The 25,476-nt window shown below is 38.0% G+C and overlaps 1 protein-coding gene across 18 annotated transcripts in view; it reads right to left on the reverse strand.

The window, feature by feature from the left end:
* LOC121331105 (receptor-type tyrosine-protein phosphatase F-like) overlaps positions 1 to 25,476 on the reverse strand; it is a 181,901-nt gene that overhangs the window by 137,306 nt on the left and 19,119 nt on the right. For 17 of the 18 annotated variants that reach the window (XM_041278301.1, XM_041278296.1, XM_041278295.1 and 14 more), the window contains exon 1: positions 9,009 to 9,355. The exons of the other annotated variant lie outside the window; for it this stretch is intronic. The gene's annotated coding sequence lies outside the window, so the exon portion shown is untranslated. Of the gene's footprint in view, positions 1 to 9,008; positions 9,356 to 25,476 lie in introns of those variants that run through there. 18 annotated transcript variants of the gene reach the window in all.

Consider the following 25,476-nt stretch of genomic DNA (forward strand, 5'->3'; position numbering starts at 1 on the left):
CTACTGGTACAGCGTGGGCGAAGCAGGCATCTGGCAATTCTGCCTCTATGGAGTGCTACTTGGTGCTGCTCATGAACTTGACAGTTTTTATCTAGTCGTATAATTGGATACTAAAAATCAGTGAAGCACAATCTTCCTGCATTATTTAGAAGTATAAATACTCCGGTAAACATAAATTAAAATTACAATACTCACAGTTTTTGAAAACAGTCATTTCAGTTGGTAACTGGTAAAAATCTAATAAGCACATTAGTCGAAAATACACATTTAAGTGTATAGTAATTGAAGACATACCATGTCAATTTTTTTTTTTTTTTTGCGAGTTTATTCATCATGTGACTTCACTCCATGTCTCTGCTGAAACTCAACATGGCAGCTGCACCAACGAAGAAAAAAAAGCAATGTTTCAATAAGACAGAGCTAAAAGAAATCTTGTTAGCTAGGATGGTGCGATAATATTCTTAGTTTTGCTGTAATCCGCGTGATCATGTACGAGTCAATACCACTAAATATCATAATGCCAGTTGTAAACAGAGAATAAGAAAGCAAACAAGACAGCAACAATGGCAAAGCACTGCATTCTTCTATGCTGAAAAACTAAGACCTAAGGTACTGCGCTCAAGGTGGAGCTTTCCTGAAGTAAGTAAGCTGAATTAACAGCGTATTTCATTATTCTTTAGTTTATTTCTTTCCACGCTACCTGTCTTTAATGAAGCTACAATTAGCAATTTTAAACCATATTAAAAAGGGGCGCTATTTAAATTACAATCTGGTAATACATAGCAGTGAACCTGTTTTAGAGCAACGAGTCAGTCAACATGCCTTTATCAGTGTTTCATATTTTATCCCGGTTATTACTACAATATCAGTAAAACGCTAAACTTAATTTGTACTGTACGTAGGATTACTCTCTCATGACATTGCTGGACTGTTATTAAAGTGTTTCATATTTTTTATTATTGTAAATGCCAGCAATAAGCTAAACAGATCTTCTCAAAACACCTTTACTTATATACTACTGCGCAAGTGGAAGACTGTAAATATGATTCTCACAACTTTGCTGGACATTTGGTTGTTTTCTGAACTGTTGTAATATAATTCCTAGGTTTTCCTGCTTATTTTAATGGCAGCAATGAGCCAACTGATGTCTATAAACATTATGACAGCTTTGAAGAAGTGTCTTCAGATGCTTTACTTACTATTACAGGAACAACAGTCTGATTGAAAATTGTTGTAATATTTATTAAATTTACTTATTTTAACTAGCAACATTATATTTATTTTCAAATGCCATATTTAATTATTAATACGTTGACAAATGGAATTGGCCAATTTTGAAAAACTGAATTTGGTAAGCCTTAAAGATGGTTACAATTGAAGGCAGTGCAAACACCAGTGTTTTATGCAGTAGTATAAAGCAATTTTATGCAGGCCACCAGTTAAGCATGCAGTAATATATATGATTAAAATCAACAGGGCTGCATAGGATGAAAGGATGATTCAAAATCAGAGACAGTGCCACAATAAATGTCTTGTTAAATTTAAAGTAAATTGGAAATTTTTTTAGATACTTCTGTTGGAATATTGTTTCAAAGTTGTATAATGCAACAAAAATATATTAAAAGGGTTAATGCGTGGTCGAAGGTTTCTCACTGATAATTTACCCTTTCTCAGTCAAAACGGCAAGTTTCTCAGTATCTAAAAAGCTTAGAGGGAACGCTGGTGGCAAGCAATTATTGCCACAACAGTATAGTGGCGTGCACCTTTTAAGCAATTGTGCCCTCTCGATGATGGCTCTACCGTGTGATAGTTGACGGCGACAGAAGTTATGCATCCCGAGCCGAAAGCGAGAGCAATAACGAAAGTCAAGGTCAACTATCCAACAGTAGAGCCATTATCGAGAGGGCACAATATATTAGAAAATTATTTAACATTATTTTCTTTAAAACAAACAAACAAAAAAACCTCATTAAAATCTAGGATTTACCATGAACTTGTACTGATTCGTTGGGTACCCTTCTGCTGAATAAAGACATTCTAAAAAAATAGTTGTGAACACTTTTTTTTTTTTTTAATTAAAAGTTTCACATACATATAAAAAGAAAAACAGTGAGTTTTTATTCATAAATCGATTTTTTTTTTTTTTTTTTAAACTTGTTATGGTTATAATCTGGACATTGCATGAAGAATGAACAAAGCAATTACTTAACAGTCCATGTACGAAGGAGTCTGAACTACCAATACAATCTCTCATTAAATACCACTCAAACGTCTCCTAACTCACCATGTTTCTACCTTCAGCTAAAGCTTTTCCCTCCTGAATGTGGAGCAATATTGCTGAACTCTCAAACTATCCGCGTCTCCCTTTGTTGTTGTTGAAAGATGCAGTGTCTGTGCTCCAGTCGAGCTGACCGTCTGTGATTGGCTCTTCGCAGTTACAGGTACAGGATTGGTTTCATCGTTGTAAAGTATTGATAAAATTAGAATTAATTTGGACCAGTTGTCTCTGTTTAGTATTTACTGTCCAGTAGATGAACTATGCTTAAACATACAGCAAGTCAAAAAGGAACAGCCAGTACTTGCACAAACTGATTTTAAATTTGATTCACAGTTGGTGCAGAGATGTTCCAGCAGGCATCTACCGTCTATTAGAAAATGATTGAGTGGGAACAGCCAATCAGCTTCAACACCTAGCGGGCTTCTATTTTGCATAGATGCATGCTGGAACGTTGACGTGCTTAACTGTGAATTAAATTTTTAAAAAAAACCTTGACTTTCGTTAGTGCCAAAGACAAAATTTATTTCTAGGTAAAGATGATAAGAAAACCATAAAGGCAATTTGAAAAAAAAAAAAAAAAAAAAAAAGGATGACTTACAGCATCAGCCATTCAATAAATCACAGCTTTTGTTGTTACTGTAGCTCTTTTTGAAAGAAGTGTTGTGCCTCCTAATCTTTGTCACAATGAAGCTACCCTGCAAATAATGCAACCCTCATAATCTCTGTACATATCTCCAACTCCCTCCCTTTACTTCTCTCTCACAAACTCTCTTCAATAAAATATCAGTGCAGTAGCCTCAGACAGGCTTCGCCTGCAGTAGGAGACAGCTCCCAGACTATCAATTACTTCAAGCATCACAGAAACACCACATCAGACAGAGAGGGCAGACACACCCTTTTCTTTATCCACACTCAGATATATTTCTGTTTTTACAGCACCTCATCTTCCTCCACACTTTCTTCCAAACTCACTGACTTAAATCATTCAGGACTGTTTTTTTTACTCTTCTTTTTACCATGGTAAACCGATACAATGACGGCTATTACTGTATAGTGCTGTTATGTATCTTTAGAATGCTAAATAATCCATTAGCAAACATTTGGACAACCAGATGCTTAACTGAGGCCCTCCAGCCCCTCAGCCGTGAAATATAGTCTCGTTTCCAGTCTGTGCTGTTTGAAGTCTAATGCCATTAACAATGGAAGACAATGAAAGGCAATGCCGCACAAATCGCTTTGGGCGATAACATTGTTTTCTGCCTGGAACTCAAGGATATCCTATAAATGGTTAACACTGTGGCTCAAAGACCCTCCTGATCAAAACTGGGGTCCGATCAGCCTCAGCTATGTTGTGTTTCCAGATGTTAGATTTAGATTTCATGGTGAAGCTTCATTCTTGGTTCAACGGGACCTACATGTTGGCAACTGATGTGTGCTGGGGGGGGGGGGGGGGGGGGGTTCCTGGCGGGGGGGGCGGGGGGGCGGCCTGTTTTTTCGTGGGGGGCGTGGGTGTCTTGTTCATCTATCACACACACAGTGGCCCCTGGGTGGGCACAGACACACGATAAAGTATAAAGCCAGCGCCTGCTGCTCTCAAGTGTCTGCTCCACTTTCATCAAGGGCAAATGAGGTGTAACTGGAATCCTGAGTTCTCAGTAACACAAGCTGCCTCTGCCGTCGATACTTGAAAGGAGGATAGAGTTCTTCTGTGTGGTGAGGTCATTACCAGGTGCTTTTAATTACTGCTATTATCAGCAAATCAGGAAATGGCTGCAGGGCTGCTTGTTTACAGAGGTGTTAACCACACAGGATTCACCAGTAGGATCTGCCAAGTGAATCCTCTTTGGGGGGTGGGGAGGAGGGCTCTTGGTGGAGGTGCAGGCTTTAATAATAGAAACTTCCCCTGCACTGAATGACACTATACAGTTCTGTGCATCTCCCTTCTCCTCTGGATTAGATACGCATTATTATAAACTGGTTGAATTTGCTATTGTTATCCTTAAATTCTGAGAAGTTATAAATTCGCTTTGAGGTTCAGCTGGGATATATGTGAAACCATCAAGCAAATCTCTTACATACAAAAAAAAGGAATAACATCAAATTTGTGTACAAATCTAATTTAATACACACACACACACATATATATATATATATATATATATATATATATATATATATATATATATATATATATATATATATATATAAATCATTTTTAGACTAGGATGTATGTGGGCTGCTGTGGGATTTCAATGTCTTTGTAACTCAGCTCCCTGCCCCTGCGCCCACCAGGATGCAGTGACTGTGTATGTCTCTCGGTAGCAAAGCTATAAATAAAAATGCTAATGAAATGAAATTTATCTCAATTCATCTTTCTAAACAAGTGGGGCTGTCACAGAACCTCCATTTTAAGGATGGCTTTGGAACAAAATACTAGAATCAGCAATAATAACGAACAAACAAACCAGGTCTCTCTTGTGTTTTCTGGTCCTTAAAATGGAGCACATGTTTGGGATACAGCTGTCCCTGGCTAATAGACACACTGTTATGCCGACACTGGGATGCGCCAGACACAATGCATGTCCCCCAATAATAACCAACTAAGTGTGATGCTAGATCACTGTGAATGGCATAATCCAAATAAACACACTGGAGAAATAAAAAAATAGAAAAAAAGAAATGTTGTTATACTTACACCAAAGACAAAAATAAGATAATCAGATACAAAAGTAGCCTACTAAATTGCTAAGCTTAAGAATACGATTAAAGGAGGGCATATAAACTCACTAACTAACTGTGATCAAACATTCGGGAAAGGGAGAGAAGCTTTCAGATCATTTGAAATTCAAGATGTAAACTACAATAATACAAATTATGAATTTGATGTCTAATTGCTTTTTGGACAGAAAATAAAGACTATGTACATTTTGAAATTATTTATTTCTGTAATGAGATTGCAGTATATGTAAGGTACTGTATAGTATCATAACTTGTGAATGCATCACCTGATCTATTTTATTGTGTACTCAATAGGCTGTGTACTACATTAGTTAAAATTAAAACTAATCCTTTATTTTCGAATTGTACAGTAATGTGTACAATGCAGCAGCATGATTTATTTTGTGTTACCGGTATCTGAGGTATTCATTTGAGTTTACTACTGTACTGTATAGGCCTATTGTAGATTTATATTTTTGCTTCATGTCAAGTGTACAAAGAACATAATGTTATTTCAGAGCAATGATTTAAGCATTTCAAATAAACTGAGCACTATAAATCAATTTTTTTTTTTTTTTAAACCGACCATTTAGTATTTTGGACAACACGCATGTCTCCAGGCATGTGCGGTTTAGCGAGAGACTACTGTACTGGCATTTAGAATAAAAGACAGAACTACCGCCACTTGCAACCAAAATATTTGGCGAATCACACCCATAAAACCCATTTAACTGCAGAAATGTTGGCGACCTGTTGCAAAAAACAAAGTATGTATTGTTAGTGGAATTTGACCGCGCCAAAAAATGTTTGCCTTTTTTTCATATGTGAAAAAAACGCATAATAAAAGGATTGTAAATATGTACAGCTTTACAGTATTTGAGAACCATACGTTAACAACAGGCCCCTTTACAGTTTTGTGATTTAAAGTGTCAGAACTGGGTTCTACTGGAAAAATAAAAGCCACGATCACCACAGTAACTTTGTCTTCACTATGGTTGCCACATGAATTTCTTAATAAAAAATTTAAAAAAACTACTAGTAGTACACATTGTAGTAGTAGTAGTATACATACATTCAATCCACATTGCTTTAGTTAACTTGATATATTCTTGTTGTATTTGTTTAACTTCTATTGCAGCAGTATGATTCATTTCATTTTTTATATGCAGGATTGTCGATTTGCTTAGCAACATATGTTGCCAAAAAAGGAAGAAAAAATAAGTATTTGAAAAACTGGTTTCAACCAGAAGTACTCATGATGTTTCATTTAGAATTAAAATGAGGCTTCAAGAGCAAGGAGATTTCATCTATTACTAGGAAGATTCTCAGCTAGCCCCTACTGAATAATGTATTTTGCTAAATATGTCACCAGATTTAATTTACATAATAAATACTGTATGTGGGTTAGGCTACACTAAATTGTATTCCGTGTTTGCAGTTGTTCATGCATTAAAACACATTTAACAGGGTTTCTTAGCACCCCTAATAACTTGTTAATAACAGCTTACCGGTTTAAAAAAACAAATGAGTATATGAATTAATGTTTTAGGTAAAAACAAATGAAAACTTTGCAAAATGTTTAACCTCAAAAGAAAGCTGTCCCACATAGCTACCAGATCAGTGGTATTCAAGCTTTATTGTGTTATTCAACAGCTATTGTGTGGCCTGCCTTTGGTCAGTCTCTTGTATTGTAAGAATAATAGGAGTGGGAGAGCTTTGGGATGTGTGAAAGAGAGAGTGGAAGATTCAGAGCCAAGGACACAAAACTGCTACAGGGATAAAACTGAGCAGGGGGGGAGAATATATAAATCCCTGATGGCCCTTACCCCAACCACAAATAAGAAACTGCAGAAAGCCTGGGGTATCTAAAGCCTTGATACTGAAGAAAAGGTTAAATCAGAAATAGCAAAAACATGAACACAAATGCTTACCACTTACTGTACTGCAAGTCATACAAGATCAAGGGGAATTTAAGGGTTTTACAATGCAAAATGGAAATTCAGAAAGTAAAAGTAATCTCATTAAGGCTAGACAAATTGCACAGTTGCCTTCTGAAGCCACGTCAGCAAGGACTACTCTTGCTGTCACAAAGGATTTAGAGTCTGTTATGCCAACGCCCTCTGCAGTACAAAGATCAGCCAGGAAACAGACTCACTCATTACAGGTACCTGCAATAGAGTAGGAAATAATTCACCAACTTCTCACATCTGTCTGCTCTTAAAAAGTAAATGAATACCATTGTTAATAAAGGGTCAAGAACAAAAACTAATCCTAAATCTTGAAAGACTTTTTTTTTAAGACATGATTAGCAATATTGACCAGGAACAATCCAAACCAATTCCATAAAACTGCATACGAAGTGGGCGTCATTTTAATGGTTGCCTTGCAGCCTTTTCAATGGTTCGTTCAACAAAATCCAAGAGTCACAACACAGATCGTGGTGATAAAAAGTGTGGTTCGTAAGCTTTAGTGTGCGTGTGGGGGGCACACTTAATAGCAAAACGAAGCTCTGCCAACACTTTTACAGCGAGCTCTTTAAGTTTAAGGCGTAATCACTGTTTCCATTCAGAAGTTTATTACTGTTAGATTTGATGCTGCCTGGATTAAGCACAGCCTGGCATGTTTGAGTAATAAAAAAAAAAATGGAGAATGAGAAGTCAAGGAAAGGTCGAGCTCTAGAGTAAAACCAGCATCATCTTAAAGCCCCCCGCTGGCCCTTACTAGCACGGTAACCTCGCTGGCATCAAGGTGAAATTGTGTTGCACTTCAACACTTAATGCAACTCTGTTATTTTCTATCTATCCAGCACTGCAGCTGTGTCAAATCCAATGCATCCAATGTCAAAATGTGCTGAAAATATACTTAACTCTCCCCTTTTCCTTTGTTTATACCACCCCCAAAGCACATTGTTGTTGACAATACCAGTATAAACAGCCTCCCTAAAAAAAACTTTTTTTGTGTGTGTGTTTTGTATTTTTGTACAACATACTGTGCAGTAATCTTGCATCTGTTTACAAAGCCAACTTGAGACTCGGGTTTGTGAACAAACAACAAAAATACTCCACTCCCAGCTTTAAAGAATCCAACTGGCTTCTAAGATTTCTACACCTACACCTGCAGTATATTAGAACATACAAAAACAAAACACAATGTCAAAAGCACACTAGCTTTGCCTTTGGTAACTGAAGGTATATAAACAGTTGAGAAAAGTTTACAAACCCTCAATTACCAAAAAAGACCAACAAATGTGAAATAGTTTAAACAAATAAAAACATGGTTCCTAGTTTTACATTTACACTTTGTGGAATACTAGAGCACTTTTTTTTTTTATTTTCACTACTAAATGTTGTAATCCTAATGGCAAAACTGCCAAATGTTTAAAATGTAAAATCATGTAAACTACATAAATAAATAAATGGAAAAGAGTAATAAAAGGTCAGCACCTGTAATGATATCACCTTAGGGGAAAAAAAAAAAAAAAAAGAACCAGCAATCTCTTAGATTACAGTCAGAGATAGCAACAACTGGTATGTCAGAGGCCATCCATTGTCAGTTTGCTCACCAGGGTTTCTCAGCAAGAGGATGTCCTAAAAACAGGTTATACACAGTAGAGCGAGTCAGAGGGGGGGCTACTTACCAATCAGATTGGGGGCAATTAAACATTGAGCTAGCCAACACACTCACCAACCCATACTAGAACAGACCACTGTTTTAATTTAAAAAATAACAGAATAAAAAAGGACCAGGAATGTTATAAATCCCATAAGAAATGTAATAAATACCCATTGTTCTGTTTATTTTTCCTGTCTACACTATCCTCAAGTAAAAGAGTTTTGGGTACAAATGTGATTTAAGAATTTGCATAAAATAAAATTATAGCAAAAGCAAAAAAAAATAAGCATGTGAAAATACAAAAACACTTTAGGGTTTTTTTTTTTTTTTTTTTCCAAAACAAAACAAAACAAAAAAACAGGTCTGAAATAATAAATATGTACCAAAATGTGGAACTTACCCATATTTGAGAAACAAACAAAAAAAAAAAGTAAACAGGTTGTACAAGAAACGTCTAAGAACAAAAATCACTTTAGCCTTCTTGATTCAAATGCTGGAGTTATTCCCAAGAGTAAGCAACATGACATGAAAATCCTCTACACGTTTGTGTACATCCTGCATTTTTAAAGAGAGAAACTGTTGCCCCAGGTGGAAGAAAAAGGCAAGGCACTTTGCAGTTTATTTAATCCATCGTTCCTAATAAGTAATATAGATTGCTGACTGGTATACAAAGTAAAAACACTCAACTGTGGATCTACCATAGCCTTTTTGACGCAGGTTGCCTGTCTGCGTAATGTCTACTGTAAATTCAGAGGAAGGGCCGAACAAAAACTTTGCAGGCACAATAGTGGGTGGAGCCACTACTTGCTTGATGTCACAGGTGTTGGATTTCATCAGGAGGAATTTACAAGCCTCTGCAGCGGGCAAGTCACCAGCCAACACATTTACAGGTACAGACCTGTAATCTTACCTATGTGAGCGTTGAGCAAAATGGAATTGTTTGTTTGTGTTTCTTATCATTGGGTTTTAAAAGACCAGGCAGCAATTTTTAATAATTCAAACGTATTGCAAGGTGGTAATGTCTTGAAGTTAGAAGGATTGTTATTATCATACAAAAATACATTGCACCACAGACAATAAAAAGTTGTCCCACAACAGGATGTAGGGATTATTCCACAATCTTTCAGGCACTATGTAATCCGTTTCATTTGACATGTGTAGTATACTGTAAATGTATTCATATTTAGTGATACATAGCATTGACATATTTAGAGATAAACAATATTAATAACAGAACAACAATAATTATGCATCTATATCTTTCTCTTATTTTTTAATGTTATTGTCTGTGTTGTGTCCCCTGAAGAAACCTACAGACCCTTCAATATGCTCTATGACTCCAGGGCTGGGGCTTAGCCTACAGTAAATCTATTGTAACCATCGTCCCAGATTTAAATGGCATTGCTTATTCTAGGAGTGTAAAGCTTTTACCAAAACACAAATATGTAACAATTCTGCGCTTGTGATTATTATTATATGCATAACCCAGTAGCATACTGTTACTGGTCCTTCCATTTTAAAAACTGTAGAGCGCCTCAAGACGTGCTTTGCAGGACACTTGTCGAATAAATCCTGTTCAAAATCAGGAAATACAATCCTCCTTTTCCAGTCTAATACAGAATTTGTATATCACACAGTAACCGCCATAATCGGCCATAAATAAGACAAACCGTGGGAATGGACAGGATTAAAACCAGTTAAAATACAGACAAGTGAGGCAAGGATTTTAAATGCCCCCACTGGGCTTGCAACTTGCTTTAGTTAGATTTACCAGTGCTGATTACTCTTTACAGTAAATGTTAATTATGTTGTTACTGTCAAGCACCTCAAAGGAGGCACTAAAATCATGTCAGACCTAATTAACAGGAGTTTTATGTGATGGCTTTAATATAACATACACTAATTAAATACACAACATAATGTAGCCTGTATGTGCTTTGTGCTGCTCCTCCTTTTTTTTGGTGAAGAATTCTGATCAGTCAAGAGTGTGCAATCACACACATACACACACACCCACGTAGCGTATACAATACGGAATGTAAATGTAGCACATGCTACAGTACCTACTGTACCCAGCATGACCTCTCACTAGTAACCTTACCCGTCTCCATCAGATCTCACCTAATCCAATCCATAGGAGGCAGACAGCTAGCGTTAGTGAGGGTCAAGGTGGTGCGTCTCCATGGAATTCATTGCAAATGCATGAATAGAGAACGACACTGGCTGCCAAGAACATCAGCAGCATGAAATTCTGTACATGTTGAAAATGCAATGCGCCTCACCTCTGGTTAGAAGCCACAATATCCAATGTTATATGTATAGCTCATGTAGGAAAAATTGCCACATGGTCTTACAATATTCCTAAGGCTAGACTGGGTGAACTGCACTTTGCAGAAACTGTACAAATTAGAACTAGGCAGTATGGGATTCCTAAACGAGGAGAGTTTAGTGCGCATTTAAATTCAGAGACATACAGCATGTACTACTTTACACTTGCTCCACTGGAGAAAGCACAGTCTCTCTGGAATTATTTAAAACTGTTGTAATTACTGCTGGCTTACTGGTACTGTATCGGGTGAGTTTTGGTACAAGTTATATAAATTGCTTACACATAATACATGTATATAATTGACGCTGCCATATCAAGCGAGTAGGACAATAATAATAATAATAATAAACCATTTTTAAACAAAATGTAAGAGGAATCAGATACATAATATTAGCAGTCAAGTCTTAAAGGAGAGATTTTTGAGTGTGTGACCAACTTTATCTCCGCAAGCATCATCAAGCAAAGTATGGTGGATTTGTCATTGCTGTTGGCACCTCTTTTTGGAAAAAGTTTTGCTGTGCAAATGATTGTGTATGGCCACTATTGGGAGATAAAAAAGTTTTGGTGTGGCATATAATTACTTTATATATATTATATACTGTCATCTATCATATAATATTCTAATGTTGTTAGGCTATCAACGTTTGTGTGGCTGCCACAGCGTTGTTTTTGTAACCTGAATCTGTTTGGGTTATACAGGGAGATAAATACCTACAATATTTGGTGTAAGGACTGTACCACCACACACTACTTGAGTATGTTGTTCAACGTTACCGATATACAACAAGGAATTTTATAACATATTCCTTTTAGGATTTGTAACTGTCAACTGTCAGGAACAGTACTGTAATATACTAAGAGACAAACAATGTACTCAACTTTTTTGGGGTAACCTGAACTGAACAGTAGAGTTTCCATCATTGTGGTGCATTGCTCGAATCCTTCTATCATAAGTTTCTATATGCATGCACAGGATTTTGTCCATGGAACTGGTTATACCAGGGGAATAAATAAAAATGACTTGGTTCAGGTTTGCCTCATTTCAATAATGTCTGAATGCATCCCTACTACAAAGCGATTACTCCATGGTTCTTTTTCCATTCTCAGTCATCACCGCCCTCTTCTATGCTGCATTGTATTAAGCACGAAACATTACATGTAGCTCAGGTACCCTCGCACCCCTGTTCAGGGCACTAGCAAAGACAAGAGCTAATGCATTAAGAATTGTATTTGAAAATTTTAGAGACGAAAACCTTAAAAAGAACCTATTAAATGCTGTTTATTTTCAGGTCTTCCATCTCCATGCTAATAAAGAATTCCAAATCTGTTTAACTACAGTGTGACGGGCCAATTCTGCAGATGAGCATTAATGACAAATCTGTAATGATCTACTGCTGGAAGCATACGGTTGCAATCCTGTTGCTGTACAGTAAGTACATAAAATAGCTAAATAGTGGGATTTAGAAACATCAACTGCTTGTAATGTGCATTGGGGTACATTTTAAAAATAATTCCTACAAAAAGCAATGCACAAACCGTTTAAACCAAAAAGAACATTCACTCTCATCTTAAAACGTGCCGTAAAGAAAAACAAGACGTGGAACAAAATAAACAAACAAATAAATAAAATAATGTCTATTACAGTCATCTTTAGCAAGTCAAGAGGCACAGTCTCAGAGGTAGAACTGAGCATGATGGTAAATGCAGAGCACAAATTAGTTTGCCTCGTATCCCAGTAGGTACTTGCTAACTCGGGTGCATTTAGATAGCTGAATTAAAACAGGAAACAACACATGTTTAATACTTATGCATTTAAATGAATTGTATTTTAGATAAACAATTGACTTGTAGATGGCGGTAGGTACAGTGACTCTGTATAGTACTTCAAACAGTATGTTGGCATACCACTTGAGAAAAGCCTTAGATTATAAGGGTTTTTTATTTGCTTATAGTTTTATGGGACTGGTTGAGAGAGGAGACTGCATGAACATGTGCTTCCTGGAATTCTGTTCAATAATACTCACTACCACAGTCTCATGCACTTTACTTGAAAATCACAATCATACTCGTACTCACACAAGCCAACTGTTATTTCAGAACCGTGTCTGTTTGTTTTAAGAATTGAATCTTGATTAGTGCTTTAAACACACAGCCTTAATGATGAAACCCCAATCGCCTCACCACCTGTTTTTTAGGCACACAACTTCAGTTCACATGTTTGCAAATACTGCAAAGTAGTAGCAATGACCATTTTTTATCTTAACAAATCACAATGGGTCAGATGAAACACCTCGCACAAAAGTATTCTTTAGTTGCTTAAGACTGCAAGGGAAATACTTTTGCATCATTTTAACGGCCACCTGCTGTATGCAGACTTAGAATCGTTAGCCTCTCAATCTCTGATTTTTCAAGATTCGTTATATATATTTGATTTTTTTTTTTGTAAATAAGGGTTTAATAAGAAAATCTGTCCTGATGAGCAACAGGATACCTCTATGATCAAGATACTGGTTCTCTCCAGGTCACCCAGTTAAAGAACACAAGTAGAAATTAAACAAACAGGAACAGACAGCGATTAAACAATACAGCACCACTGAACTGTGACATTTTGGTTTCCCAATTAAAACAGATTCAGAAATGCATGGTGTCTGTGAAAAAGACTGTTGGAGGAAACAAAAGATTTCCCAAATGTGTATTTATTTATGTGCAAGACATGCATCAGGCACAGATTTATGTGCTGTGGCAGTGAGCAATTACATAAACCCATCAAAAAATGATGACAACCAAACCACCATCTAAACACAATTTTATTTTAAAGGTTGTAGTTTAATTGGGTCTTTAAGTAGCTGATTACCACTGCTTATAGGAATGTTTCTGTCAAACATTGCAGGTCATCATGAATCTGTCTTTGTTTAAAAGTCCTCTTCATTCTCACAGATGAATAGCATGACTATGGTGCCTTGGCTCTGCAGTGGTAATGAGGACACTGTGATGAATTGGGGACTATTTGCCGAGAACATGTCTCATAAAATGCAAGAGAAACTGGAAGAGTGTGAGTCCAAAGCCAGAGATGGTTTGTCTCTCTTTCAGACCTCTTTCTGTGTGTCAAACCAGCAGACCCTCAAGTGGGCTAAAGCCCCCAGGATTTCCTAAAGCCCTCCCAGTCTCTTCAAATCAAATTACTTCAATCGGATTTAGATACAAAACCCGGCCAGGGCGGTCCCTTTTCCTTTTCCACTTACTAACCCTTCAATAGCCAACTTGTGTTTGTAATTGATTTAATAAATAAATAAATAAATAAATAAATAAATACACTGGAGGCTTAGCATATATTGAACTATAAAAAAATATCTATAAAAAATAATAATTTGGGAGAGCCATCATTTTATTTGAAATTAGATCAATGATTATTACTTCTGTAGGATGCAAATTGTATGCAAATTGCATAGATGGAATCTAATGCAACAGAGCCTCTGTGTCTACAGTACATGAACGGGACCCTGAAATGAAGTCTTAGCATTTGATAGAAATGTAAGCAGTGACATCACCCCAGCTTTGCAATACAGCACTACGTGTGAGGCATGCATTCCTTTTCTTTCCTGAAACAAACACTACAGGTGGCTCAAAAGCATCTGGTTTTTTTTACCCTCTCAACAGACGAGCAAGTTCCCAGTTTCCAAGCAATTTATCACAGCTGCCATTTACAAGCCTGTCCCTGGCAATACCCTGACAGAAGAGACAGTTAAGGGCTTTGTTACATAAAGCGATGTGTGCAGTTTATAACAGGGCTACAATGATGGTGCACAATGCTGTCAAACTTGGGTATGCTCATCAATCTTCCACCTCACTTTATTAATGCATAATAAGTCCCAGCTTCCAACAGGAGGTCCTTTCCAATGCATAGAGCAGTTCAACAAAGTACAGCATGTTGTGTTTGATTTTATTGCATATACTGTAATTGCCTAAAATATATTCATTTATATCATACAAATAAACATTTTCTTGTAACTCTGCATTGCAAACTTGCTTTCTAACAAATCTACAGTTCACAAAGTTAAAAAAAAAAAAAACTCTGGTAATTTCGTTGTTACCTCTAGTAATTGTTGCTAAGGGATTCAAAACAATCAGAAATCAGTGCAAAATAGAAAATATTTTATACTTGTTCAATCTTGTGATTGAAATAAAAATGCACAACGTTTTGAATTTAATGTCATGTTATTTAAAATGAATACCAATATTGGAGTTGGAGGGCAAGACTAATTACTGTACAGAATTACAGACATTTTCATAAAGCTTTTACAGACGTATTTCTCAGGCTCCAGGGGGGAATAAAAAAAAAATAATTGTACGTGTGATTCTGCAATAAGTTGTCATTATAGAATATTACAATTTGTAGTTGTCTATGTTACAAGGAGAACAGTTAAAAATAAATATGCCCAAAAGGAAGGGCAATTTGAACTACCAGCGGTATCTGTAACGTTGCTTTTTACCTAAAACATATCTGTACTGGTAATGTTACGTCAGCCTTCCAATTTTGCATGATCGTCCGCCCGGCCTGTCACACTCGACACAGTGAACATGATAACTGGTTTCATTTTGGAGGTCTAAAGAACTGCCCAGCAAGTTAATTATACCTTCTACCAGAGAACTGGTAAGAAGCGATAAGAACGGACATCTCCAGTGTCCAACGCTTTTGCTCATGTTCATCGGTGATGATAAAGTAAAGTACTGTAAGGCTACACGCAGTTGTGAGTTCACCTTTTGCTCTTAATACGGTTTGTATACACACACAGTCTGGTTACAAAGGGTTAGTTAGTTAGTTAGTTAATCCTTTTCAGAGCAAGTATCAAGTGCTGTTATTAATTCAGTTGGGTTAGTTAATGTGCACTAACTGTGTGTGTGTGTATTACAACCGCACTAACACAACCGAAGGATTTTTAAGCCTTGACACAATTAAGACATGGATTGTGTATGTGTGCCATTCAGAGGGTAATTGGGCAAGACAAAAGATTTAAGTGCCTTTGAATGGGGGGTATGGTAGTAGGTGCCAGGCTCACTGGTTTCAGTGTGTCAAGAACTGCAACGCTGCTGGGTTTTTCACGCTCAACAGTTTCCCGTGTGTATCAAGGATGGACCACCCAAAGGACATCCAGCCAACGGCAGGCCAGTGGTCGAAAACGGCTCATTGATGAAACAGGCCAAAAGGAGGCTGACATGAATTGTGCAAAGCAACAGACTGGCTACAGTTAGTCAACTGACAGTCCAGTACAACATTCGTGCTGAAAGACCCATAAAAGAATGCACAACTCGTCGTACCTTGACACGAATGGGGTATGGCAGCCGACGACCTAACAGAGTTCCACTTCTTTCAGCAAAACACAAGAAACTGCGGTTGCAGTGGGTTAAGGAACGCAAACACTGGACACTGGAGGATTGGAAAAACATTGCCTGGTCTGATGAGTTCCTGCTGTTTCACGCTGAAGGGAGGACTAGGGTATGGAGAAAACCACATGAGTACATGCATCCATCATGTCACGTGTCAACATTGCAGGCTGGTGGTGGTGGTGTGATGGTGTGGGGTGTGTTTTCATGGCACACATTTGGCCCCTTCATAAAAGTGGAGCAACATTAGAATGCCACAGGATATCTGAACATGATTGCCAATCAGGTGCATCCCTTCATGGCAGCAGTATATCCATCTGCTAATGGATTTTTTCAGCAGGATAATGCCCCATGCCACAAGGCTAGGATTGTCCAGGAATGGTTCCACGAACATAACAGTGAATAAAGCTTACTGCAGTGGCCTGCCCAGTCACCAGATCTCAATCCAATTGAGCATCTGTGGGATGAGATGGAATGAGCTATTCGGAGTAGAGATCCACTACCAGCCAACTTGACACAACTGTGGGAAGCATTGGAGTCAACATGGGCCAGCATCCCTGTGGAACGCTTTCGACACCTTGTAGAGTCCATGCCCCGACGAATTGAGGCTGTTCTGAGGGCAAATGGAGGTGCAACTCAATATTAGGGAGGTGTTCCTAATGTTTTGTACACTCAGTGTGTGTGTGTGTGTGTGTGTGTGTGTGTGTGTGTGTGTGCGCGCCTGATGAGCCAAGTTGACTTGGTAATATTGATGACTAGAAAATTCATAACAATGGTATATGGTGCATACATATAATAGACTTTTTTTCATTTAATCAAAGTACAGTTGCATAATATTTTGTTGTACGAGAAAAAATAAATGTATTTTTGGTTTTGCAACTTAAATAAAACAGTATCAGACAGTTCGTACCCCCAAACGCCACAGTGCGTCCACAACTCGTTTTCCCACCAATACCGAATGTCTTTGTGTGTTTTGGCACTCTAGGAAATGTCTCAGTAAATGACAAAGACTAATATACAACTCCTTAGACATGCGTACTATTTTAATCCAGTCATCTGGAAACCACTCAAGTCGTTCCCACCAGCCTTCTGGTCGGAAGATCGCCCAAATGTTTCGATCTACCATCATGCTACTGCAGATCATCACCACTGTATTTAACAGTGCAGAAAAAACAAAACGGCGACACTGCCGGTTTTGCATAAAAGAGCACAGCTGTGCTTGACGAGTTCTCAGTCGATTACCTACAGTACTTGCTTCCGAAAGCATAAACAAAAACACAGCCTCCATGTTGTCACACAAAATCTCACAATCAGCATGTAATGATGGCCCAAGTTCAGTGGTTTGTTTAAACAGCACTCACTTCAGTAATGAAAGATGTGTGTGTACAACAAACAACCACAGCGAGTGCCGTTTGTAAATACGGTTGTCGAGCCAACTGCAGTGTGTGTGTGTGTGTGTGTACGTAGCCTAAGTTGATCCCCAGAGACATTCAGTTATAAAAGGTACAGTAGCACCAAATACAGGCTTCAAACCCAGAGAAGCAAGGTACAGGCTCACCGGTTACACAGGCTGTGAAGGGGAACCTGCCCCTGCCTGAGTCATGCCTTTCCCTGTGGGTATAGGCAGGGACATTAAAATCTGAAGAAACGCTCCCAAAAAAACTTTTTATTTGTTATTTTTTAACTTTCAGGCTTGTGCCAAAGCAAGCTCGTTCTGTTGCGCTGTTATTGTGCTTTCCAAGTGTTATTCACCCCTGAACCAAGAGATGAACCCGAAACGGCACGTGTTCATATGAAAATGTACACCACAGAAAAAAAAATATTTTCCAGAACTAAACTGATGTTTTGAAAAGGCAGCTTTTTTTTACATTACTGTTTTTTTTTTTTTTTTGTCGTTGCATACAATGTATTTATTTCTCTTTGACATCACGTCACTTGTCACCTCCACTGTGTTCAGCAAGCTCAGCAACACATAACAGTCTGAAAACGAGTCTACATCCTTGACCCTGCAGTCACTTCCCCCATGTAGTTCTGCTTTGCATGTTAACAGGTTTTACCAGAATTGGCTAAAACAGGTGCACCTTGCATCCCCTTTGTATACAGGGCTCAAACACCATTACCGAAGTGCAAGTGACGCCAGTTGGGAGGGGCTGAACCGTTTGCCCCAGAGCACCTACAGTACAGTACCTTTCACCACCTCACATTATGATTAGAAGACCGAGGGAAGGATACAGAATACCTAACAGGTCTATACTTCCTTTGAATAAGGCAAAGCAAACACCATCCCACAGCCAGACAACCCTCCTAGTGTGTGTGATAAATAGAAAATTGCAGCATTTGCCTGCAGTAGAACAAGAAGATAGGAAAGTAGAGCCAAAACAATGTAATACAAAAAACACCAGAGGTATAACCAATACTTTCCCTTCCCATCTGCTTTCAGAGGAAGAGCTAAAGCAAAAAGGCAGGCACCATGATTTGAAAATCTGCATACTACTGTAGCAACAGCTCTACCTCTACAGCAAACAAGAGCACCAATTAGCTATAATTACACGTTTAATATTTACGTAGCACATCTTCCTCTCACATTATAGGGAAAACTGTATCTGCAACACAGGCTCAGAATCCTTTTGCATACACCTGTTTAACCAGTCTCCCTGGAGCCAGAGGAGGTTATCCCACGCCACACAAAGCCAGAGGTTTAGATTGTTCCAATGTGCAAGGTTGTTGATATTGTAATCATTTGTGACAGGTAAGCAGCTAGGCCCCACCCTGTCCCCCAGCCAAAAAAGGAACACAAACAGTGTGGTTGTCAGTGTTTTGGTAGAAAGCTGATTTTATGAAAATAAAACAAAGCTTTTCACGCAAGTTCTTTCCAAAAAAAAAAAAAAAAAAAAAAACACGAGTTCTTAGGTTGGCCAGGGTGTCCTTGGCTCACCACGCACCAGCAACCCCTGAAGTCTGGACAAGCGCCTGCGGGCTTGCCTGTAAGCTGCCCAGAGCAGAAAGTGTTTTTTTGTCTGCAAATATTGATTTTTTTTTTTTATATTATTTAGAATTTTTAACAGAATATTTTTTAAACATCAAGCTTATACTGTGCATATGGACAAAATTACATTTATGCACACTTCTTTAGGTTTTATTATTCTTCCTAAAAACAAAATATAAAAAGAAATTGTCAAAAATATTGCATAGACACAGTAATATTCAAAAACAAAAATAAAACGTAAAAGGAGGACTGTCAAATCCACCCCTAAAGAGCAATTCAAGGTCATATGTTGCTACAACCTGGCACACAATTTTTTGTTTTAACAGTTTTAGAATATGAAAGACAACACCCACATGCAGACTTTGCACCAAACCCTGGTATAATTTATGAACAAAGCAACATATATATTTGGTCCCGATTGAAACCACATAGACATTGCCATGTTCCTGTGACCTGGAGAAGGGTTTAAAATACCTGACTGTTTCAACGGCAAAAGAACAGTTAAGCCTAGCAGCGCTCACTGAATAGACTATTTGACCTACATTTCACTTCAGGAGTTACACATCAGGTTTGGCAGAGAGACTATGCAAAAGACTAACTTCCTACAAAATATATAACTTAAATAATAATAACAATAATAATAATAATAATAATAATAATAATAATAATAATAATAATAGCTTGTAACACAAGTGTGTGGAAATGGTAATTTTGCAAGTCAGTGATCAAGCATTGGGTTCCCCAGTCATCTGACGTTTTCATGGAATCGCCATGGACCAAAAAGACAATCTGTTTACAGAATGTACTAAAACCACCAACTGCACCATGAGGCACACCACCATTTAAAAAACAATCCCACCACACTGTGTCATGGGTCAAGCTCTAACCTGGACTCTGGTCCGTTTGGGTTCAGTGATTAATGTACAACATTTATTGCCCACGGTGCTAAAAACATGCAGAGAATGTTTTCTTACTGTTTCCAAAGGCACACTGGACTTAAAAAACACAACAGGTAAATATACTTTTGTTTATTATTATTTATTATTACTACTGTAAATACAATAAACTGCAACAGTAATCATGTTTAAAACCAACAGTTTGTTAGCTATCTACCTAAAACAAACTACAGAAAGCCACACTGACGTTTTAGACCCCCAGATGTCCAAGAGGAGGAATACCAGAAAGCAGGCACCACCATTCGTCTCGCTCTTGACTTAGTTCAGGGGATAACACTGAAATTAATCTTGGGTTCCCCGCCAAAGGTAATCTGGGCCAGGCAGAGGAATAATGGATGGAAGGACATGGAGTGCAGCTTTTAAACATCGTATCTGGTGTCGGGGATAAGGTTTCAGTGGGGAGGGTGATAGGTATCCCATTCTGCGACAGTTGGGCTGTTCGAGCCTCTGAAGGATAAAGCGACTGATTCCACGTGGCAGCCTCAGAGTTATGGCATCCTGACCCTTTTCTGGAGTGAAGCTGACCTGTAGTCTTGTACAGCACACACTGTAATCTTAAGATCACTCCCATGATCAGAAACCTGTTTGCAAAAGGCCGCCATCATATATCATGTTGCAAGTCAGTTTCAGACACAATGGACAGACAACAGGTCTGAGTTTTATAAAGGGCAGTCCAAAAAAAGTTGATTGAAGTATATTTACAAGCCCATATTCCTTAAAACAACTTGATCAAGTGTTCCTCTGTGAAATCAGTGATGCCCTCGCTGCACAGTGTGGCATTTCTGACAGTGTGTCCTATGTTATATGTTACAGTTATTCCATGCACTGCAAACATTTACATTTGCTCAATTACTTTTGTTTATTAGAGTAACAAAATTATAAATTCTCCAAGACATCCTTGTACATAGCATTTACAATGACATCCTGTAGATGGCAGCACCAAGATTTCCAATCACTTAATCCGAGTGCAGGATAACAGTGCATTAAATACATTCAAGTATGAAAAGTAAAAGTACACAGCAGTAAAAAAATCAATGAACATTCAACATTTTGTTACCTACTGTAAGACACACACTTCTTATTGTGTTTGCGAGTCGTACAGTAGGATTGATCACGTGCAACACTCTCTTCTTGTTCAACCCAAACCTTTAGTTTTGGTCACAACTTGCTGGGTAAGGAAGCCTTGCTGCAGGACACTGAGTTTGCTTGATGCTGTAAATTACATCTGACATGCTGGTATTGGTGTGTATAACAAGCGGAGCACAAACCAACAAACACTTTTAGACTGTGTGACAGATAACCCTGGGCCCAATACACCTTGAACAGGCCAGGTGATAACAGCACGTTTCTTGTGGCTATGCAGGAGGCACCAACATATTTTATCTGACAAAATCCCTCCTGTGGCTCGTTAAAGGAGGCAATAGTAATGAGGAAGGCAATAACACTTCATTCTCAGCAGCGTCGGCAGCAACAGCCCTATAATAAAAAATAAAATGAATGCAGTACTGGTAAATCTGTTAAAACAAAATAATGGAATATGTGAATTGTTTTATTTCAGAAGTTTTGTCACAATCAATTCTAGACCCAAATATTATAAACCTAAATTCATTAGAAGCGATCTCTCATTAGCTATTTCAACACCATACAATAGCTTGATGAACAAAATGTGTTTACAGTACCTTCACTGTGAATATAAAAATAAGTATCACACAAGTATCACTCAGTTTAAAAAAAAATAATAATCAAAATCCTTAATACAACTTTTTAAAATAAAACAGCAGTGTCAGAGAAAAGATGCAAACTCAGGTTTATTGAAAATTTGATCATGTACTCTTACAGTACTTCAAGGCTATAAAACAAACCAAGCTATTGTTCATGTATACAGCTGAAATGTTTAGTGACAAAAACCTAAAACACAGCCAGGCTGTACTGTACAGTATGTCATCTCATAGAAGTACTAGACACATTCAACCTCCTTTGCAGACTAAATCAAGTTAGTCTAGTCTAATGCTGCTCTTACTGCTTTTATTTAATTTTCCATATGTGTTTCTCTTCAAAACGAAAACTTTTCTGCGCATTGCAACTGTATGAGAATGTAGGAGTGGGCCGCTGACTTTGCTGTGTCCATGAAATGCTCACTTCATCATGATAAAGTGATGAAGGGCAAGGCAACAGAGGACAATTGTTCCACTTGCCATTGCAGAGGTCACAATAACTGTGTTGTGGGTGCCATTGCCTAACATAGAGCAGGACTATCTGATTGTATTATACAGTAGAATGAGGGATGAAAGGAACAGCTGTCTGCCAACAGATTGTATCTGACTATCTAGGTTATCTCTCATTTTAAAAGGGGGGTCAAAACACACAACCCAAACCCAGAAGCTTCAGTAGACAACCAATTTGTCACTGCTGTGTGTCCTAAAAAATTCTTTGAGCTCAGCAGGAAGTAGACTACTCATCACTCCACTTGTATGGGAATGCAATACGGCAAGAAGCACTTTCAACAAGTCCCTGGTCAACCTGAATATATATTAAAAAAAACAAAAAAACAAACCTCATAACCCTAGCCTTAATCGCTGCTGAATAAATCTTCCACTGCTAGGAAATAGAACTACACCCTTTCAGTTTATTTATGACGCTTTATCTTGGCTTTAACCAGAAAGCAATGCTCTAATTGCAGTGAATTAGCCATGTCCGAGTTCCTGACCAGAAACGCTCTCGCGGCTTGCAGGTTACGCATTACATCATCACCCGCCAAGAGCCAGACATTTAATTGGAGTTACTAGCAATCCATCTACAGCTCTGCTGTCAGACCATAATGATTTGTGCCCTCTGATGAAATAACAGTAATGCCTTCTATGTGCCCTATCATAACATTAGCATTAACCTTCATTGGCTGCCATCCATTCAAAAAGCACTCATATATTTTGTCTTGCTGTAAAAGCAGTTTTTTTTTTTGTTTTTGGTCTGTCCAGAAACCACAAGCAGTGGAAAAGCCACACACAGCCTGAAACTGTGTTCCTCAAAAGGCAACCTTAGCATTACAAATAATCCTAAGTATACCTTCTCTCTCTCTCTCTCTCTCTCTCTCTCACACACACACATACACACACACACACACAAAGAGTGGTTTGCAGAAGTATTCACCCCCTACCAGTAATGTCACATTTTGTTGAATTACAAATAATGTATGCAGTTTTTCAAACAAACTTTTTTTTATTCAAAGCTGTAGTGGTTAAACTGAACACTGTTATATGAGGAGGAAGTTAAATGCCAGCAAAAGTTGCAAAGAAAATCTACAAAATGAAATTTACTAGTTGCATAAGTATTCAGCCCCTTAAATCAGTACTTGGTAGAAGCACCTTTTGCAGCAATTACTGCTAGGAGTCATTTTGGATAGGTCTCTACTAGATTTGCATAGTACAATGGTGAATTTTTTGCCCATTTTTCACAGGAAAATTGCTCCAGTTCTGCTAAGTTTGTTGGGGATCGTCGAAGGACTGCAATCTTCAAGTCCCGCCATAAATTTTCAATTGGATTCAAGACAGGACTTTGACTGGGCCACTCAAGAACATTAATTCTCCTCTTGTTCAACCACTCCATTGTGGCTTTGGCTTTGTGCTTGTGAAATGTGAATTTCCTCCCCAGTTTCAGAATCTTGCCTGACTCAAAAAGGTTTTCCTCAAGGATTCGTCTGTACTTTGCACCATCCATCTCCCCCTTTTATCCTGACAAGCATCCCAGTCCCTGCTGAAGAGAAGCATCCTCAATACATGATGCTGCCACCACCCTGTTTGACAGTTGGGATGGTGTTGAATGGGTTGTGCAGTGTTGGGCTTGCGCCAGACATAATGCTTGGTATTTAGATCAAAAAGTTACATTTTTGTCTCGCCTGTCCACAAAACCCTTTTCCATGCCCGCCACTGTGTGTATTTTGTGTTGTATGTTGTGTGTTAATGTTGGTGTGTAGTCATTGGTACACGGGATATAAACGGGTCTGTGTAACACAAGTGTTTAAAATGTATATTTGTATTTAGGCACGAGGATTGCACAGCACTTCACATGCAAGTAAAAAGTAATAATATGTGAGCACGGGGAATTGTACTTCATTAATTCACGTGCAGTTGTACCGCGACTCCAATTGAATGATTGATTAGTAATCGAGTCTCGGTACAGCTACATAAATCCAGCATGTTTTCACTCACTCGGGGTTCTGTGTTCGGTGAGTGGACAACAGGATGGGAGACGGAGGTAATAATAATAAGAATAATAATAATAGTTAAAATATCAGCTCACCGTGTTTGTCTGTGTAGTCCATTTTGTTTGTCTCTTTAATTTGGCGAAAGTGCCGTGTCCTGTGTTTTTGTTTGTTACAACCTTTTTATTTACTGTTCTGTTCATTCATTAAATGCTGAACGCAAGCAAGCGCTCAGCTTCCCCAAAACTCCACCTCTCTGTTGTTTATTTCCTGGTTTCTGGTCTGACGTCACCCACTACAGCCGTCTTTGTGACAATATATTATATTATATATTATGTGTGTGTGTGTGTTTTTCCTGTACATGCCTGGAACACATGGGCAGAAGACTGTAGTAGTAAAATTACAGAAAGCTTTCTTTATATAACCTAGCTGAAAATAGTCAGACTGCACACTTCCCATAGTTAACCAGTTTTCAGAGTCTGATTTCTGTAGCACTGGTCTACAGAGTGAATAAGTCTGGGTTGGTGCTCAACTAACCCAGCAGTGAGTTGCAATATTGCACCATGTTACCCTTAGTAAGGTACTGTTCTTACGGAATCTATCGTACACTGGCAAACTCCTCCAGTGTAGCTTATGAATTTTTTTATTTTTATTTTTTTTTAAAAAAGACAAATTATCTCTGCTCAACTCTTAGGGACCAAAATAAACATTCACTAGGAAATCCAACCAATAACTGTAGTGTACCAAACTTAAGTTTGTAATACTAAATCTGACAAAGTTCAACATTTATTTCCATTTTATTTTTATAAATACGTCTGCAGGGAAAGGGGTCAGAGACTATAGGGATGAGATTTACACAAGGGAGAAATGTGACATTCTGACAGCAGCCTGCATTTTCAACCGGGATTGTTTAGTTCACTTACTATGCCTCAGGAACTGCAGCTTGTTGAAACATCCAGCAGATCTGTCAACAGTAACAAACAAATCCCTAATCCACCTTAAAATAAATGCAGGTAG

This window comes from Polyodon spathula, chromosome 18 (genome assembly GCF_017654505.1).
Source record: "Polyodon spathula isolate WHYD16114869_AA chromosome 18, ASM1765450v1, whole genome shotgun sequence".
Lineage (NCBI taxonomy): Eukaryota > Metazoa > Chordata > Actinopteri > Acipenseriformes > Polyodontidae > Polyodon > Polyodon spathula.